This window comes from Chiloscyllium plagiosum, unplaced genomic scaffold (assembly GCF_037043375.1).
Source record: "Chiloscyllium plagiosum isolate Xiang-an unplaced genomic scaffold, Cpla_swu_hap1 HiC_scaffold_48, whole genome shotgun sequence".
NCBI lineage: Eukaryota > Metazoa > Chordata > Chondrichthyes > Orectolobiformes > Hemiscylliidae > Chiloscyllium > Chiloscyllium plagiosum.
Window position 1 is genome coordinate 10919387 of NW_028270186.1, and position 19970 is coordinate 10939356.

General features: G+C 42.0%; 1 protein-coding gene across 2 annotated transcripts in view; it reads left to right on the forward strand.

Moving 5' to 3' along the window:
• Positions 1-9173, forward strand: part of LOC122543106 (putative aminopeptidase W07G4.4) — a 75930-nt gene extending 66757 nt beyond the window's left edge. For both annotated transcript variants that reach the window (XR_015754857.1, XR_015754858.1), the window contains one exon: positions 1-9173. The gene's annotated coding sequence lies outside the window, so the exon portion shown is untranslated.
• Positions 9174-19970: the final 10797 nt, after the last annotated feature.

Below are 19970 nucleotides of genomic sequence, written 5' to 3' on the forward strand. Positions count from 1 at the left end.
AAAATGCTGCAGACTTTCTGATGGCATAACTGACGTAATACAAGCATTGCAGAAAGACCTGACTACCACAATGCTCACTATTCTTGTGGGAAATGGATAGCTGTCATCTCAGTGACAGTTCAGAGACTGCTGCGACAGAGTTTTAGACAGCAGGATGGGCTCACCTTGTTTTGTGCTGACAGAAATGCAGCTCTATGCAGTAAGGCTCAGGGTGGAGGTCTGTATGTCTACATCAACACGAAATGGTGCAAAGACTCTATGCTAGTCTCCAGTTACTGCTCATCGTTGGTAGAATTTGTGACTGTTTAATGCAGACCATTTTATTTGCCCCGGGAATTCACTGCTGTCCTTATAGTTGGGGTGTATATTCCTCCCAGTACTAATGCTAAGGAGGCACTCTGTGAACTATATGGAGCGATTACCAGCCTGCAGAACACGCACTCTGATAGACTGTTTATTGTTGCTGGAGATTTCAACCATCTGAATCTCAAGATTGTGCTCCCTAAATTCCATCAGCAAGTGGACTTTGTGACGAGGAGGGGGGAGCACACTGGATCTGGTTTATACAAACATCCTCAACGCATACAGGGCAGAGCAATGGCTACCCTTCGGCTCCTCAGACCATATCTCTGTTATGCTAATCCCAGCATACAGACCACTCGTCAGATGTGTCAAACCGGTTCTGAAGCCAGTGAAATTCTGGTCGGCAGGAACTATTTTGAGCACACTGACTGGTATGTGTTCAGGGAGGTGGCAACTGATGGCAACTCCATCAACTTGGTGGAGTACATGGTGTCAGTGATTTGGTATATTAACAAGTACGTTGACGACGTTGCTGTGTCCAAGACCGTCACTTCTTGATCCAACCAGAAGTCGTGGATGACCGCAAAGGTATGTGCACTGCTGAGGACCTGTGATTCTGTTTTCAGAGCAGATGACCAGGCAGCTCTAACAACAGCAAGGGCCAACCTGACCCGGACCATCAAAGAGACAAAGGCATGCATACGCACAGACAATACGTGGCCTTTTTCAGGACAGCAGCGTTACACAGAGCATGTGGAAGGGCATCCAGGCCATCACCAACAACAGAACAGCATTGTCTGCTTGTACTGGTGATGAGTTGAACAACTTCTTTGCACATTTTGAGGCACAAAAAAAAGACAGCAGTGAGGAAGCTCAACCCCCCCTCCCAGTGACCAGATGCTGTGTCGAAACATGGCCGACTGTCAGATGCAGACCATTTTATTTGCCACAGGAATTCATCACTGTCCTTATAGTCAGGGTGTATCTTCCTCCCAGTACTAATGCAAAGGAGGCATCTGTGAACTATATGGGGCAATTAGCAGCCTGCAGAACACACATGAAAGGCTGTTGGACCAGATAACATCCCAGAGTGCTCAGAGGATGCTGTAATGGACTGGTGGATGTTCTCACGGACATCTTCAATATCTCTCTGACCTGCACCATGGTTCCAATATGCTCCAAAGGTCCCATCCCCATGCCAAAGAAGTCTTCAGCGTCCTGTCTCAACGACACTGCCCCATTGCGCATGAAGTATGTCCCATCATCATGAAGTAGTTCAAGAGGCTCATGATGAGACATATTAAGAACCTGCTGCCCCTTACTGGTACCCTGCAGTTTGTGTATCATCCCAGCCACTCAATAGATGATGCAATTTCCATCACCCACCTAGAGAAGGACACCTACATCAGATTACTGTTCATAGACTTCAGTTCTGCATTTAATAGTATCATTCCTCAGCACCTGATTAGAAAGCTGAATCTGCTGGGCCTAAATACCTCCCTTTGTAACTGGATCCAGGACTTCCTGACTGGGACTCCTCAGTCAATCTGGATTGGGAAAGCATTTCCAAAACCATCACACTGTCATGGGTACCCCTTCAGGGCTGGGTGCACAGTCCACTGCTGCTCACACTGCTGACACACGACTGCGTGGCGATGCACAGGTTGAATCACATCATCAAGTTTGCTGATGACGCGACTGTAGTGGATCTCATCAGCAGGAACGACAAGTCAGCATACAGAGAGGAGGTGCAATGTCTAATGGACTGGTGCAGAGCCAACAACCTGTCTCTGAATGTGAATGAAACAAAACCAATGGTTGTTGACTTCAGGAGGGCACAGCAACCACGCTCCACTGGACATCGATGGTTCCCCCGGGGAAATCGTGAAGAGCATCAAATTTCTTGGCACCCACCTGGCGGAGAATCTCACCTGGTTCTTCAACACCAGCTCCATAACCAAGAAAGCCTAGTAGTATCTCTACGTTCTGTGTGCACTGAGGAAAGCCCATCTCCCACGTCCCCATCCTCACCACGTTCTACAGAAGATTTATTGAGAGTACCCTCTGCAACTGCATCACTTGGTTCAGGAATTGCACTGTCTCAGATGATAAGACCCTACAATGGATAGTGAGGACAGTTGAGAAGATCACCGGGGTCTCTCTTCCCTCCATTACAGACATTTGCTGCATCCAAAGAGCATTGCAGAAGCCCCTACTCGCCCCTCACTCAAACCCTTCTCCTTCCTGCCATCTGGCAGAAGAAACTGGAGCATTTGGTCTGTCATGGCCAGACTGAGCAACGGTTTCTTCCCCCAAGCCATCAAGCTCCTTAACACTGTATGATCGGGCTCTTTTCCATCTGAAATTTTTTACACGACTTCAAATTGCTGCTCGAGCAATGTCTTATTAATTATCATTCTTTTATTACACTGTAATTTGCGTGTTTTGCACTTCTTGTGCACTTTATGCCACCCTTTGTATGATCATGTATTTTGTGCTGTCCATGTAGCACCTTGGTCCTGGAGGAACGCTGTCTCGTTTTTTACTGTATCAGTTGTATAAGGTTGAAATGACAAATAAAAGCTACTTTGTTCTTAAAAAAAAATGTCACTCTGCAGTCGTGATGGAGACGACAAATGATTATTTTAGATGTTAATCAAGCTAATATGTAGGAGTTTTTGTTCAAATTCTCCAGTCCTGGGAGCATAAATTTTGAGAACATACCAGTCTCTAAAATTCATTGTGATATATTGCTAATCTGAAATTATTGCAGGAAATTGTTCCTTTAAACTGTTTGCATTGTGAGTTACAAAGAGTGCTGTGGTTCAGCTTTTGTGCAGTTGGATCTCAGTGGGATTGCTGATGTAGCATGCTGGAAGTTGTCAATGTTCGAGACTTGCAAACCACAAAATTAACATCCATATTCGAATTGAAGCAAGTATTTTTTTGTTGCAGTCAGTTGGATGCAGTTTTCTATAGAATAATGTAGTGTGACAGTCAGCACAGCGACAGAAAATAAAAAAGGGCATGCAATGAGTTTTTCCTTTTTTTTCCTGAGGTTATATTGCAACTTAAGTACTTATTTTTGCAGTTTAGTGTGAATTTTACAATAGTTTAGCTGCTCATGACATTCTTTTGAATAAGAAACACAACAAAGGGTTTAAAAATTGGTCAATCTTGGATGACAGTAATTTCCCATGACCTTCAAGAAGCCTAAGGGTTAAGTTCATGTTCAGCTATTTGTTATTTATTTTAGCTTTAAGTTAATAGTAATTGCTCAAATATACAAGGGTTCATCAACCGAAGTGTCAGTCCAGGGAGCTTTGGACTGGTTTATTTCCTTGAGACTTCATACAATCTTAGATATTTATCATGCGTATTGAATTTCCTAATTCCAGCAACTGTAGTGAATATTTCTACTTCATAGAGGAGATTGAAAACTTCATCTGGCTGTCTAAGTTTTGATTTTATTATCTCTAAACAAATAAACTGAACATTTCCCATGCAACAGTAGAAAGTGAAGTCCTCCGTTGTATGGCATATATTTTTGATCACCCTCTTAAACTGAACCTTCCTTGGTTCTTGGAAGTTTTTACAGTTAATAATTTGAGGATTTGAGAGGCCTCTGCTATAGTGCCTTGTACTGTGATTGCCTGCTGTTCTGCATGGTTGTGATGGAGCAAATCTGCTTGAATGCAAAATTACAGTGCAAGATCATGGACCTCATCACAGAACAGCACTCAGAACAACACTTCCACCACATCTACTGCCACTATCAAAGAAATCAACTCGTGGTCTTCAGAAGTGAACCTAGATTGTGTCATTAAGGCTTGCATTAAGAGCAATGCCAATATGCCAGAATTAAATAAGGTCCACCTGGAGGGGAAGCTAACTGTAGTCAAGCACCCCTTGGCCGTAAAATTCAGAAAATAATGACAGACTTTAGGTTGGGCAGCAAGTGCTGAACAATCCCAGGTGAATTGAGTGTGACGCTGAAAACCAATTAATCAGTCAGGCTTGCAATATAAATCATTTAGCCTTGCTACAAACCATGTGTACTCAGATGTAGGGCCCTATTGCTGCAAGAAGAGAGAATGTGCACAGGATTGTTCCTCTTTTAATTAAATTCAAGGATGGTAAATAAGAATTCCCTGACACATTTTACACAGCCATCAGAGTTGACTGGCTAATCAGTTCATATCTTTTTTGCGTTAAATATAAAAACTCACTTGCTATGAAATTGATATCCTTGGTGCTAATGAGTACAAGACAAAAACCTTCAACCCCAACTGGAATTTCCATTTTGGACTGCAAGGATTGCCTTTGGTAACTTCAGTGGTATCACATCGACAATGTCTCATGATGACTTTATTGGATGGATAATTTGCTTTTCAGCATATTTTATACACAAGTGAATTTGATTCTGACATAAATGACAAATCATGTGCAGCTGGGAGGCAGAAGTACTTTCCACGTTTGAAGATACTGGTATCAGATTTCAAGAACCCCTCTGCTAATTAAAACTCGCACCCAGAACTCACCTTGCAATCTGCTAAAAAAGTGAGTGAGTAAAAGAAAACCATTGATTTCTACTGTTTCAAGAAAAAATAATTTATTTTCCTAACTCAAACAGTGAACACTAAATAAAAACTATAAACAACTCCAAGCCCCTTTTTTCTGAAGTAATCACCATCTGGCCCAAACTCTATTAAAATGCTACTCCAATAACACAATTACTAAACATTGAATTAACTTAATCTCTCAAAGTCCATACAGTCTCTTATGCTGTCTCCCTATCATCTTCTGAATCTGCTGTTTTTCCCAGGCCATCTTCACATTTTACTGTTGTTACTGGAAAAGGTACCATTGATTGAGCGTGCCTTCTGAGAAATTTCTTTGAGAGCTCCTTCAGAATATTATGCTCTCCAGTTCATTGGGCAGTTAGCTCTGACTAATTTTTGAATAGCCCTTCCTTTTAAAGCTCCAAGACTCGTACCTTCCCATTAGTCCAACGTTGCCAATACAGTCAAAATTCAAATTCAATTAGGTTTTGGTGTCCTGGGCATAATTTAATTTAATTGCTTAAATTCAAATCCAGTTGTTTAAACATCAAAAGACAACTCCAAGTTGATTGTTACATCTTATCAATTCTCTGCAGTCTCTGCACCTGTCAGCTAGTCACAGACACACGTATTGTCATCATCTCTCTAATCAGAAAGGCATCTCTTTCTAAAGTGACCAAACTGTCTTTCAACTTTGTAACATTTACTGAGGTGGAGTAAATATGAGTAGTGCTGCAGAGGTGGAAGTAGTCAGTTTTTATAATCAAGAGGATATGAGCACTAAATCTTAATTCATATTGAACTTGATATCAGGCAAGGAGGCAGTTGTTGAGAGAGGGAGCCATGGTTTAGGAAAGAGGTTGAAGCTCTTTGTCAAGAGGCAGAAGAAGGCTTATGTGAGAATGAGGTGTGAAGGCTCAGTTTGGGGGATTGAGAGTTGTAAATTAGCCAGAAAAGATGAAAAGAGAGGGCTAATAAGAGCCAGGAGGGAACATGAGAAGTTGTTGACGGATCAAGGAAAACCCTAAGGCCTTCTATAGGTATACCAGGAATAAAAGAATGACTCGAGTAAGATTAAGGCCAAACAAAGACAGCAGTGGAGAGTTGTGTGTGGATCCTGAGGACATAGGGGAAGTGCTTAATGAGTACTTTTCATCAGTATTCACATTGGAAAAGAGCAATGTTAGTGAGAATACAGAGATACCGGCCACAAGATTAGATGGGATTGAGGTTGACAAAGAGGAGGTTTTAGCAATTTTGGAAGATCTGAATATAGATAAGACCCCTGGGCCAGATGGGAGTTATCCTCAGATTCTCTGGGAAGCCAAGGAGAAGATTACAGAGCCTTTAGCTTTGATCTTTATGTCATCATTACTGACAGGAGAAGTGCCAGATGATTGGAGGATAGCAAATGTTGTTCCCTTATGAAGGGGAGTCGGGCCAACCCTGATAATTATAGGCCACTGAGCCTTTGGTTGGAAAAGGTTATTAGAGATAGGATTTATAATCATCTGGAAAGGAATAATGGTTTTGTGAAGGGTAGGTTGTGCCTCACTAACCTTATTGAGTTCTTTGAGAAGGTGACAAAACAGATGGATAAAGGTAAGGCAGTTGATGTGGTGTATGGACTTCAGTAAGGCATTTGATAAGGCTCCACAGAGTAGGCTATTGCACAAAATATGGAGTTTTGGGATTGAATGTGATTTAGTGGTCTGGATCAGAAATTGGCTACATGAAAGAAGACAGAGGGTGGTGGTTGATGGAAAATGTTCATCTTGGAGCTCAGTCACCAGTGGTGTGCCACAAGGATCTGTTTTAGGGCCATTGCTGTTTGTCATTTTTATAAATGATCTGGATGTGGATGGAGAAGTTTGGGTTAGTGAATTTGCAGATGACAGTAAGGAAGACAGAGTTGTGGATAGTGTCAAGGGATGTTGTGGGTTTAGAGGGATATAGATAAGATGCAGACCTGGGCTGAGAAGTGGCAAATGGAGTTTAATGTGAAGAAGTGTGAGGTAGTTCACATCAGAAGAAGTAACAGGAATGCAGAGTACTGGGCTAATGGTAAAATAAATGGCAGTGCAGATGAACAGAGAGATCTTGATGTACTGGTGCATAAATCCCTGAAAGTTGGCACCAAGGTTGATAGGGTTATTAAGAAGTTATATGGTGTGTTGGCGTTTATTGGTCAGGGGATTGAGTTTCGGAGCCATGAGGTCATGCTTCAGCCGTACAAGACACTGGTAAGGCCGCACCTGGAGTATTGCATGCAGTTCTGGTCACCGCATTACAGGAAGGATGTGGAATCTTTGAAAAGGGTTCAGAAAGAGATTTACTGGGATGTTGCCATATATGGAAGGAAGGTCTTACGAGGAAAGGCTGCGGGAACTGAGGCTGTTTTCATTGGAGAGGAGAAAGTTGAGAGGTGACTTAATCAAGATGTATAAGATAATCAGACGGTTAGATAGGGTGGACAGTGAGAGTCTTTTTCCTCAGATGTTGAAGGTGAACACAAGGGGTGATAGATTTAGGATAGATATCGGGTAGTTTCTTTACTCCGAGCATCGTAGGGGCATGGAATGGCCTGCCTGCAACAGTAGTAGACTTGCCAACTTTAAGGGCATTTTGGTGCAGGTTAGATTTCTCGGGTCAATGCAGCATCGAGGGCCAAAGGACCTCGAAGGTGCTGTAACGTTCTATGTTCTATGTCTCTGTTCTGTGTAATAAGTAGCCTTCAGCCTGACACACTGACCAGAGGACGTGTCCTATTTCAGAAAGCCAATTAGTAAAATCTCTCCTCCATCTTGCATTTAGTTAAAGAGTGAAGCATAACAGTATACACCTCCTCTCACAACCTTCTAGTTTCACTTATTGTCACTTGCAAATTTACTCTGAAAATGGAGAGACTGAGACAGATAATGATCCTGTCTTTGTAGGTGTAGTGATTGATACCAAGGTTCCAGATTGAGGTTGTTAACCTCGGCCAATCATGACAGCATTGGCTGGCCGATATAATTTGAATGAAGCCCATGGATTTCCAACAAAAATATGACCAGGACAATTAGAATCTCCTCAGTTCAAAGGGCTGACTCTGAGCTGGCTGGCCACACAACGAGTGTATACTGCTGGAGAACTGAGTTCTGTACGGCTGGGCTATAGCCAGTCTGTTATTGTTGGGTTCTTTTTTGAGACCTGATTGCTGAAAAATAAAACCAGGAGATTAGAATCTCTTCAGTTGAGGACTGACTCTGTGTTGGCTAGAATCAGTGTTTTACTGTTGGCTTCTGTTTTTTTTTGGTGGGGGGAGCAACATGATTCCTGAACTGGCTGAATTATTTAGCCAGTTTGTTAATTGGTATTCCTTCTTTATTGAGAACTGATTTTGAAACTGCCTGATGCACACAGTCAAGGTGTTTCAGGTGTAACTCAGTTCTCATTTGGGGATTGTTGTTTCACTGACTGGTTACAGCCTGTGTGTTACTCTTTTCTCCTTTGAGAAAAGGACAATGTTAATTTTGTGGCGGGACTTGGCCCTTGCACTCGAGTTTTCTTTTTTTGTGTGTCTGTGTCTTCACTGTTTTTTGGTGTTTAGACTGAGCCCTTGTGAGAAAATACATCATACCAGATGAGCTGTTCCTGTGGGAACGCCTAGCCCTGGGACTGAGCCTCTGGAAAGCCTGAGCACCTGTGTGTGTGCTGATTGGTGAGCACTTGCTACATCCTGGAGTTTGGGAGTGGACCAAACCCCTGTGAGAACCTGAAGGTGGGTAGGCCACCCTGATGCCGGTCACCTTGAGAGCTCAAAGGTGGGTAGACCATTCTGAGCGCTGTCGTCTCAAGAAGGGGTGATCAGGATGGGCTGTTCTCGAGGTGGTTGGAAGGTGCTTAGGGGCAGGCCGAGATCCGGAAGGCTTGTGAGCTGCTCTAGGGAAGGGGACGGGTTGTCCAAGTGGTGGCCAGAAGGTGTCAGGGTGGACTGAGAACTTGAAGGGGCTTGGAGTGGACCGACAGCTGGAAGGGCTGCCCTAGAATAGCCGGAAGGTGGGAGGGATGGGTGGTGTGCTGCGGGTCTGTACTTTATGCACTGTTTTTCTGAAATTGGACTGTCTTATAAGTACAAATGTTATTGTTACTGTTTTGTAATGATTGAAAATGGGATTTGAGGTTTGTCTCATATCCCTGAAAACTGGTTGAATGGTAGGGTTTGGGGCCTGGCTTGCTGCTCCTCTCCCTTGTAAAATTGCTGTTTCTCTGTATACAGCTGTTAATGTTAATTGTTTTGTAAACTGTGTTTTGTTTAATAAAATTTTTAAAAAAACACACAGCCAGTGTGTACTGCGGGATAACTGATTTCTGTGCTGGCTGAGCTATAACCAGTCTGTTATTGTTGGGTTCCTTTTTGAGACCTGATTGCTGAAAAGTAAAACCAGGAGATCAGAATCTCTTCAGTCGAGGACTGACTCTGAGCGTGCTGGCCACACCTGATGTACTGTGCACTAATAAATAGAGTGACTTGGTGATGGGATGCCAGCCTATGTGTGGTTATTTCAGTGCTGACAAGAGAAAACAGGGCATGACTGAAGAATATTCAGTTGCTACATTCATCTTGCTGTTTTGAAGCTTGTCTCATTTCACCCTGCTGTTGAAGACTGGAAAGAATGTGATATTTTTGCTGGGAAATGTCATTGGGGCAGGTGAGTAATCATTCTGATTGTGTGTGGACTGACAGCACTTCAGACACTAAAACCTTCCAAGAGTTGGTTAAGGAATATTATGACTCCAAAGTTGTTGTAATCTTGACGCTATTGGCTTCATTCGGCTGTTAGAGAACTGGGGGAAGCCATAACTGGATTTTTGATGAGGTTACAATGAATGGCAGAGGCATGTGGTTTTGGGTTAACTCTGAATGAGATGCTGAGAGACTGTGTTTGTTTGATATATGGGATTAATAATGTAACCACACAGAAGTTTCTACTAGCTGAAGTCCAACTGTATTTCAAGCAGGCCCTGCAGCTGGTCCCTATCAATGAGCTTGGAAGGTCCAAGTCCCGTTTCCACCTGCTCCGGAAGCATGTTGTAACATATTTGCACAGTTTGAAAAATGTGTGTACAGAAATTTAGACTGGGACATGACAATACTTTCTTTGATTCATGAGCTGAGTTTGCAATGCAAAACTGAATTGTTAAAAATAGTAAAGTAGTTTGCAGTGAAAAGTAGCAAACCAAATCTTAGAGGAGTCTGAGCAAAATGGTCCAGGTCTGATATGTGTGGCAGAATTGGAAAAGAAGTCCAGCAAGGCCTTTTTAACATAGGGAGCACCTCACTGTTTCATTTACGCCTTTCACAACCAGTGTGGAGAGTTTCTCGCAAGACAGCAGCAAAGGTTACCTCAGATTACAATGGGATCTTGATGAGATGGGTCAATGGGTTGAGAAGTGGCAGATGTAGTTTAATTTAGATAAATGTGAGGTGCTGCATTTTGGGAAAGCAAATCCTAGCAGAACTTGCACACTTAATGATCAGATCCTAGGGAATGTTGCTGCACAAAGAGACCTTGGAGTGTAGGTTTATAGTTCCTTGCAAATGCAGTCATAGGTAGATAGGATAGTGAAGAAGGCATTTAATATGCTTTCATTTATTGGTCAGAGTATTGAGTACAGGAGTTGGGAGGTCATTGTTGCGGCTGGACAGGATATTGGTGAGACCACTGTTGGAATATTGCATGCAATTCTGGTTTCCTTCCTATCAGAAGGATGTTGTGAATCTTGAAAGGGTTCAGAAAAGATTTATAAGGGTGTTGTCAGGGTTGGCGGATTTGAGCTATAGGGAAAGGTTGAATAGGCTGGGGCTGTTTTCCCTGGAGCGTCGAAGGCTGAGGGGTGATCTTATAAAGGTTTGCAAAATTATGAGGGGCATGGATAGGATAAATAGACAAAGTCTTTTCCCTGGGATTGGGGAGTCCAGAACTAGAGGGCATAGGTTTAGGGTGAGAGGGGAAAGATATAAAAGAGACTTAAGGGACAATGTTTTCACACAGAGGGTGGTGCGTGTGTGGAATGAGCTGCCAGAGAGAAGTGATGGGGACTGGTACAATTGCAACATAGGCCTATCCAGATGCCTTTCCTATGAATAGGATGGGTTTGGAGAGATATGGGCCAGGTGCTGGCAGGTGGGACTAGATTGGGTTGGGATATCTGGTTGGCATGGACGAGTTGGACCAAAGGGTCTGTTTCCGTGCTGTACATCTCTATGACTATGACGATTAGCAGATAAGCACTATCTATTGAATGCTTTATTAATGGTCAGCTCAGTTCATTAGTTTTCAGCTTCCATCTTATGAAACTTACCAACCAATCTACATATTGGGTGAACTTGGACATAGAAACCAGAGCTTGTACGTGGCACAGTCACCTCACTGTTCACTCCAAATGACCCTCATGCCAACAACTAAATGGCAGACCAGCCACAATCTGCAGGCACCAGCCACATGGGCCCTTCCTCCACGGACAATGGCATGTGGCATCCAGCATCCTTCATGACCATCCTTGCAATTCTTTGCACTGACAGTGCACCATTAAAACGTAAACTTGCACTACAAGGGGCACCCAGCAATCGACAATGAGAAGTTACTCCAAGCACACTTTGCATACAGGGATGGGCACCAAGCTCATAGGTCTCAGGGATACTCACTTGCTCTCTAAGCAGTCATCCATTTTGTGCCTCTATGCATGCAGTGGACATGCTTTGTTATTAGCACAGACGTGCAACCAGGCAGCTTATGTTGTTGCTGAACAGTTGCTCTCCAAGGAATGCTCATCTCACTAGGTGCTACATCCATCTCTCATCTGCACCATGTGCCAACAGCTTACTGCATAGAGAGCAGTCAGCCATGTATCAGAAAATCTTAGGCCTGAATTATGCAGATTTTTTTGGCGAAGGCCAAGTTGCAATCAAATTTTTGGAACAATTCTTCCTGCAAGTTCAAGTGAGTTCTCTTGCTTTGTCTTAACAAATTGCCTCATTAATTATCTACCCTGACACTATGACATCTCTCAAGCCTGATTTCCACCCATCTGACCATATTTCCATAACGATTTCCTACTTCTCGAATCTTAGAATTCACAAGTATCCCTTGTGACCACACCATCTTTGAAAGCCTGTTATAAATCCAGATGAGCACTGTCATTCCAGAGTTACTGTCCACCATTCCTGACATTTGCCCAGAAATAGCAGACAGGAATCAGCAACCCTTTTGCAGGAAGGTACCTGAACATCCTGTAAGACTTGGTAATACACAGGCAGACTTTCTCTTTTGCCAGGACCAGAATTAGAGGCAGCTACCCTTGTCCATGCCAGCCTGATCTGAGGTACCATCTGGGTGAAAGCAGTCTCAGTTATCTGGAGGAATGCTCAGCACTGTTGGAGTACGGTCTTTGTCCTTCTCCACTCTGCCAGGGTAAGGTCCACCATGTTGTCTCTGATACTTCACCTCCAATTGAGGTTGTAGTAAATCCTGTTAAATAAACTAAAGGCAGCGTGAGTATTACTCTCTGCACTTAACAGCTGTGGAAGAGAGTGCACACGAGAGAAACAGCACGGTTTTGTTTTACAACACTGTGCTATGCATTTAATTTATAGGTTACAATAAGAATTAAGTGTAGTTTGAAAGACACACTAGCAGACTTGGTCCAAACATAGACAAAGAGATGAGATGAACATGCCTTTCATTACAAGGCAGCTTAAATTGACTATGGCATCAAGCACCCAGCAAAATAAGGGTGAAAAGGAAACCTCTCTGCTGGTTAGGATTCATTCTAAACACAAAGGAAATTGGTAGGTTGTGGTTCTTGAAGGAGAAAGTGAGGACTGCAGATGCTGGAGATCAGAGCTGAAAATGTGTTGCTGGAAAAGCGCAGCAGGTCAGGCAGCATCCAAGGAACAGGAGAATCAACATTTTGGGCATAAGCCCTTCTTCAGGAGAAGGAGGGCTTCTGCCCGAAACGTTGATTCTCCTGTTCCTTGGATGCTGCCTGACCTGCTGCGCTTTTCCAGCAACACATTTTCAGCTGTGGTTCTTGAAGGTCAGCCATCTCAGTTCAAGATCATCAATGCAGACATTCTTCAGCATTGTGTCCTTCAATCTTCAGCTACTTCATCGATGACCTGCTCTCCAGAAGTGGGGATATTTGTTAATGAATGCACAAGGTTCAGGACTTTTTGCAACTACTCAGATATATCAGCAATCCATGTTCAGATGCATCAAGACAGGGCAGTGTTCAAGTTTAGGCTGACAAATGCCAAGCAGCATTCATGCCATACAAATGCAAGATGTTTGTTCGCAATAAGTCATAATTAAACTATCTCTCCTTGACATTCAGCAGTTTTATATCACTGAATCTCTGACTACCCTGGGGGTTACCCAAAACCAGAAGCTGAACCTGACCAGCCAGATAAATAATGTGGTTGCAAATAAGTCAAAGGATTGGGACTCTATGGTGTATAACTCACCTCCTGCCTCCCCAAATCCTGTCCACCATTGACAAGCCTCAAGTCAAGAATATGACTTGTGTAATTGAGTGCAGTTCCACTGACGCTGGAGAACAGAAGATGCCACCCGAAACAATGCAGTATCCTTGATCGACACCCATCCACCACCTTCAACATTCACTTCCTTCACTACTGATATACAGTGAGCAATATCTACAATGTGCACTGACATACTTGCCCAGCATCTCCCAAACTAGATTAGATTACTTACAGTGTGGAAACAGGCCCTTTGGCCCAACAAGTCCACACCAACCCTCCGAAGAGCAACCCACCCAGACCCATTCCCCAACATTGACCCCTTCACCTAACACATATTATGAGTGAAGAAAACAAAATAGCGTTCCTGCTGCTACTGAATAACTCATAAATCTTTCTCTGTTAGCTAACAGAGCCAGTATATGGAATTCGTCCACTCAAAACAATCTCCCATCTGACCACACAGACAGGCAATATCCCAAGAAAAACATGTATCAATGGAATGTTTATGTTGATGTGTGGGGAATCAGATGGAAATCCTTTGAGTAAGATCATGTGAATCATATCAGTTATATACAGGAAATGTAATTCATTTAGGACTGCAGTAGAAGTTTTGCTACAGTTTCAAAAGTTTTGGCAAGTCTTTCATACTTTGCCCATGTGGCCATTCTTCAGGTGAAAGGTATCACTGCTGAATCTGCACTTGTGCTCATCTGATTTCGATATGAAATTTTCATCAGATTTTCTGCTCAAACACTTCCATCTCTCCATTTCCCTATCCTCAAAAACGACCCTTCCAAAAGCCAAGCTTAGTGATCACATTTTTGCTCATTCTTTTTAACAGCTTCCCTGACAGAGATCAGTTCTGATGCTTATGTCTCAATGAAACTTCTCAAGTGATTTTCTAATAAATTGTTTGCAAGTTGCAAATAGGGTGGAAATAAAACAGTAATTTTACTTTGTTTTTGCATTGAAAATAAACCTCTTTGTGCCACAGCACTGGGCCTCTGAGGCAATATTGTAGAATCAGTTCTTAATATAGTCTTGAAGCAGGAGTGTCCTACTGATAAAAGATGTGGAGGAGCCGGTGTTGGACTGGGGTGGACAACATTAAAAATCACAAAACACCAGATTATGGTCCAATGATTTATTTGGAAGCACTAGCTTTCGGAGCGCCGTTCCTTCATCAGGTAGTAGTGGAACAGGACTATAAGACACAGAATTTATAGCAACTGAAATGATATATTGAACAAACCTAGATTCTTGTTAAGTCTTTCATTTTTTAGATTGGGTTGCACGTTTCAGTTCACTACTATGTAAATCCCAATTTGTGCAATACTCTTTAGCAGGGAAGGTTCAGTCAGTGAGGAGTGTGTGTGTCTGTGGTTAAATAGTCTGAACAGTGTTCTGATATTTCAGGCATTCCGTTGACATGTTTCTAAGTGACGGATGATGTGCAAGCTTTCAGGAGTTAATGTATGGTCTATTCACATTCAACTGCAGGATTTCTCGAGGAAAGCAGATAGTATGTGCCAGAAAGCACCATACAGATGTGACCTGATATATTGGACATATGACTACAACTACATGGTATTTAGCTGCAGCCTCTCACATATTACAATTGATATTTAATATCGAGCACTTCAGTAGTTTTGACCTTGCTGACCGAGGATTTGCCATTAGTACAATACAAGAACATTTTGAACCCTTTGACATGAAGGGAGAATTAATGCACCATCTCTTCAAATTGAACTCAAATTAATCAGTCAACATACACAATTCTTCAACACCAACTCAGTATGGGAAGATTAAAAACTTGCTAACTGTGCACAACATAAAATGTTCACACCTCGACCTGATATTGAATATTGATCCCTCTGGGCTGAGTGTTAAACGTAGATCCTTCTGCATCAGAGATTTAACACAAGGAGTTATGAACCTGACAGCTCTACCTTGATATCCAGATTATTAGAGCTATTAAACACCATGGAGGCATTTGAGACAATGAGAAAATAATGCTCCTGTGTTCAGTCAAGTTGCAACATGTTTGGAACATCTTTTGCCATTGGTTGTCAGGGAAAGTTGTAGTAATTATTAAGAGATTACATTGCCTACATTTATTTTTACCCAGCTGTAATCGATCTGTGTACATGAATTGAAACACTAATTCAATCAAATATTATGAGATCGTTCTGGTAAATAAATTGGAGCAATATTTTACCCATCAGAAAACTTCCTTTGTGATATCAGTCACATGTGAAGCAACCACTGGTAGGTCCTCAGTCCTCACTTACCTCATGTGGATGAGCGCTTAATTTGACCACTGATCCTTCTCCACAACAGAAACTAAACAACCAATTGTGAAGAAGGACAAATGAACTGTTGCCAAATGTTTAAAAGCTTCCTGTTCATCTTGATGGTGTTTGTAAAATCCTGGTCTTGGAATTATACAGCATAGAATCAGGCCCTTCGGTCTCTCATGTCTATGATGACCATCAAACACGATCCTGTTTACCTGCAGTTGGTCCATTGCCTACTATGCCCTAGCATTTTAAGTGTTCATACACATACTCACATGTTGCAAGATTTCCTGCCTCCATCACCCTCTCAGCACTTTCCATATTTCAACCACGCTTGGCATGAAAAGAGTCTTCTTTGACCTCCTCAAAACTACTTAATTCCTCACCTTAAACTTGTGCACTCTGGTTTTAGACACATCTGCCATGGGAACACGTTCTCATGATTTACCCTGTTTAGGCCTCTCATAATTTTGCATCCCTCAATCAGATCCCCCCTCAGCCTCCACTACCCCAAGGGAAACAAACCTAGCATATCCAGTCTTTCCTCATAACTGAGACTTTTCATCCCAGACAATATCCTGGTGATATTCCTCTGCACCTCCTCCAGTGCAGTCACATCTTCATGATGGTGTGGCAACCAGAAATGCACAATTCTATCTGTGGCCTAACCAGTGTTTATCATGTTTGCACAAGACTTCCTTGCTCATATATTCTACACCTTGGCTGATGAAGACAAGCATCCCTTCCACCTTCTTCAATTTCCTGACTACCCTTGCTGACACCCTTGTACACCTTCTTTTCTGCTCAGTATTCCCTCAGGGCCTTCTATTCATCATCTTGCATTTATCAGAATTAAATTTCATCTTCCCTTGCTCAGCTATATCTATCAGTTGTTCTGATGAAGGGTGACTCAGCCTGAAATGTAAACTCTGCTTTCTACCCACAGATGCTGCCAGAACTACTTATCCAAATGTCTTTTAAACATTGTAATTGTCCCTACATCCACCACTTGCTCAGGAAGTTCATGCCACATACAAACCATATGCGTCGAAGTTCTTTGTACTTTTGAATGTAGTCAGTATCATAAAATAGAAAATGTAACAGTCAGCTTGCACTTCAAAAGCTCCCATCAGTAAAGATGAAATCACCATCATCCCAGAGGATTGCTTGCTCAATAGAGAGAGATGACTGGTGGTTGTTTAACCTGAGGGTCACCACAAAGCCATTAAATAAAATGGCCAGTCTGTTACTTGAGAGCTAAGTATTGGCTCGATATTGGGAGAACTTTGTTCATCTCCATATCCTGCTGTGGAATCTTTTATGTCCATCTGAGAGGGCAAACTCAATGTCAGTTTAGCATCTTAACCTGAACGATGGCACTTCCAACCATGCCGAATTGACATACCAACCTTGCGTTGTTTACTGAAGTTCTGGAGTAGAACTTCGAACCACAACTTTTCGACTCAGAGATGAATGTGCAACCAATGAGCTATGTATTTTGTTGCTCTAACTGCAATTTGAATCCTCTGCAAAAACGTAGTAACTAAGTTAACACTCCGAGGATGATTCAGTGCCAGATGACAGATCCTAAAATCAGGATTCATTTTTACAGATGATTTTGATTAAATGCAAGTTGTCATTTCTGAACATAAATATGAAAGATGAAACTGATGAAGTAAGAATTATAGCAAAGCAAAGGGAAAGAGACATCTGATGGTGGTTTAACCTTAAAGTCACCACTCAGGCAAGGGGAGAGGTTGAGAAGGAACATCTTTCATGGCAACCTCAGCCAACGCAGGAATTGAACCCACAATGATGTCATTGCAAACCAGCTGCTTACATTTTAACTGACTATGTGAAACAAAATAAAACAGAATTTAGGATTGAGAAAACAGTTTTCCCATTTGTATAAACATTTGACAATGAAAGTTGAGATAAAAATCACTGAATTAAGTTTGTAAATAGATGCTGTGGGACTGGAGTTTAATTTATGGAGAGGGACTTGTGGGCAGCACGATGGATGAACAATCTGCCTAGGCTCTTATGTATCTTATGATCTTGGTGGTTGATGATCTATTTGCATTCAGGCAGTCCATTAATTATCAAGATTCCTTCAATTTTATAAATCAGCAAGTATCATTGAGCTATTACTAGTACTACCAAATTCATGCTGACATTTGGGGTGGGGGGGCTCTATATTTCCCAACTTAAAGCCGCTCCCACTGAGCTGAAATTTGGTTATGTTGGTTGCTAAAACACAGATCTTCACCATTACTGCTGGTCGACCACAGAAAGGAAGTGCCATCCTACTTTTAAATGAACAGATCAGGTATTCTGATGTCATGCGAAATCCACAAAAATCAGTATAAAGTAAACCTGGGTGTGAGCTGGATGTAGGGTGAGAAGAGGTGAAATATCTCAATGTCAAGGTCTTGATGCAAGGGAAAGCAATGGCCTAATCTTATTATCATTGGACTATTTGTCCACACACCCAGGACATGTTCTGGAAAATCAGATTTCAATCCTGCTGCGGGTAGATGGTGGAATTTGAATTCAATAAAATTTGGAATTAAGAGTCCAACAATGAGCATGAGTGCATTGTTGATTGTTGTAAAAGCCCATCTGGTTCACTAATGTCTTTCAGGGAAGAACACTACTATTCATACCCGGTCTGCCCTGCATGCCACTCCAGACCACAGCAATATGGTTGACTCTTAACTGCCCTCTGGGCAATTAGGTATGGGCAAAACATATTGGCCTGTGAATGAATAAAAACAAATGCTTTTCTGAACTTTCTCCCAATTCTGCCACTGATTCTATTCTGTAGGATAAATTTACAAAATATCATGATTAATTTGAGGCTTGGTGTCTCGTTAAATTAAAACAAAGAACCAGAAGATTTAGTTTTTCACATTTTGAAAATTGATTCCCCAGTATCAGATTATTTGAATAAATGAAATTCCCAGTGTTCGGGTATTTTTACATTTTATATGTAATAGGGAGATTAAGTATAGAATAGCCCTCAGCACATCTGTGTCAGTCCTCAAGTGAGATTTCATGAAATTGTCTGGAAGTAAATTATGACTTTTTTGTTTGGGCTCTGTGCCTACACCCCCCACCACAGATCCAATCACCAGCATAAATACAATCCTTTCCCAGCTGCTTTCAGTTCTGAAGAAGGATCACTGGACTTGAAACTATAGGAAACTCTTTTCACTCTCCAGCACTCCCTGTCATTGTTTCAGAAATGTAATCAGTCCCAATATATCCCTGCTTTAGGCCCAACAGCATTTGGGAGATGTTTTTTCAAGTACTTACTCTTAACTCTTTGACCTATGCACTAATTGTGTGGTGTTTAGATAGGGGTGAGGGTTAATGTAAAAATTTCTGTCCCCTGTAGGAGATGGAAACAAGTCATGATGAGGTTTACCTTCACAAAATATTCATGCATATGTAAAGGTACTCAACAACATGGGGTAGCACCAGGAAATGTAGTCGGTGTGATAAATCCTACAATCTTTGTCATAATTTCACTAGAGGGGTTATCAGAGGACTCATTTTCATCAACAAATCATCTTTGAAAATTTCAAACATGATAAAATGTTTCATCATTAGTTTCTTTTTACTTTGTCTCATACGTTGATCCCTTGCTGTATTTTATGAGTGTCACTGCCCCCATCATTTACATTCTCACATTGAATATCCATAAGTTATTTCGCTGTAGGAGGACAGCACAGCCATTAATGCCCTCACCTGACAACCTGGGCACCAGCTCCAATAGGTGATAACTAGATAGCAATCAAAAGCACAATGCTGGACCGATCTTTGACTCTAAGCCATCGAAGAAAACAACCAGGGATCTGACATTGCTTCTTTGAACTGCATCTCTCAGTTTCAAACTTTTACCATGATATGCATTAAGTTTGCCAAGAGCAGCTTTGAAAATGTTCTCTGTGTCCTTAATCAATAATGTTTGAATGGTTCAGTACATCAACATATGTCAGTAGAGGTTATGCTTAAGCAGTCAGATAAGGTGCCATCCTTCATGATCTGTAATATTTTCTTGCATGCTTCCAAAACGTAATCTCAACACAACAATCGTGTCTTGATTACAGGTATCTGATGCAGTCATTGCAGCGAGGTCAGGTCAACCAGGTGGAGTTCCTAGGATCTGAGTTCCTTGATTGGGGCTGTTAATCTGGGAGCCCTGGCTGATATAAAAAGATTGAGTGTCATAAAGACTGACCTTCAGGGACCTGACTCTGTGTGGGGCAGTATGAA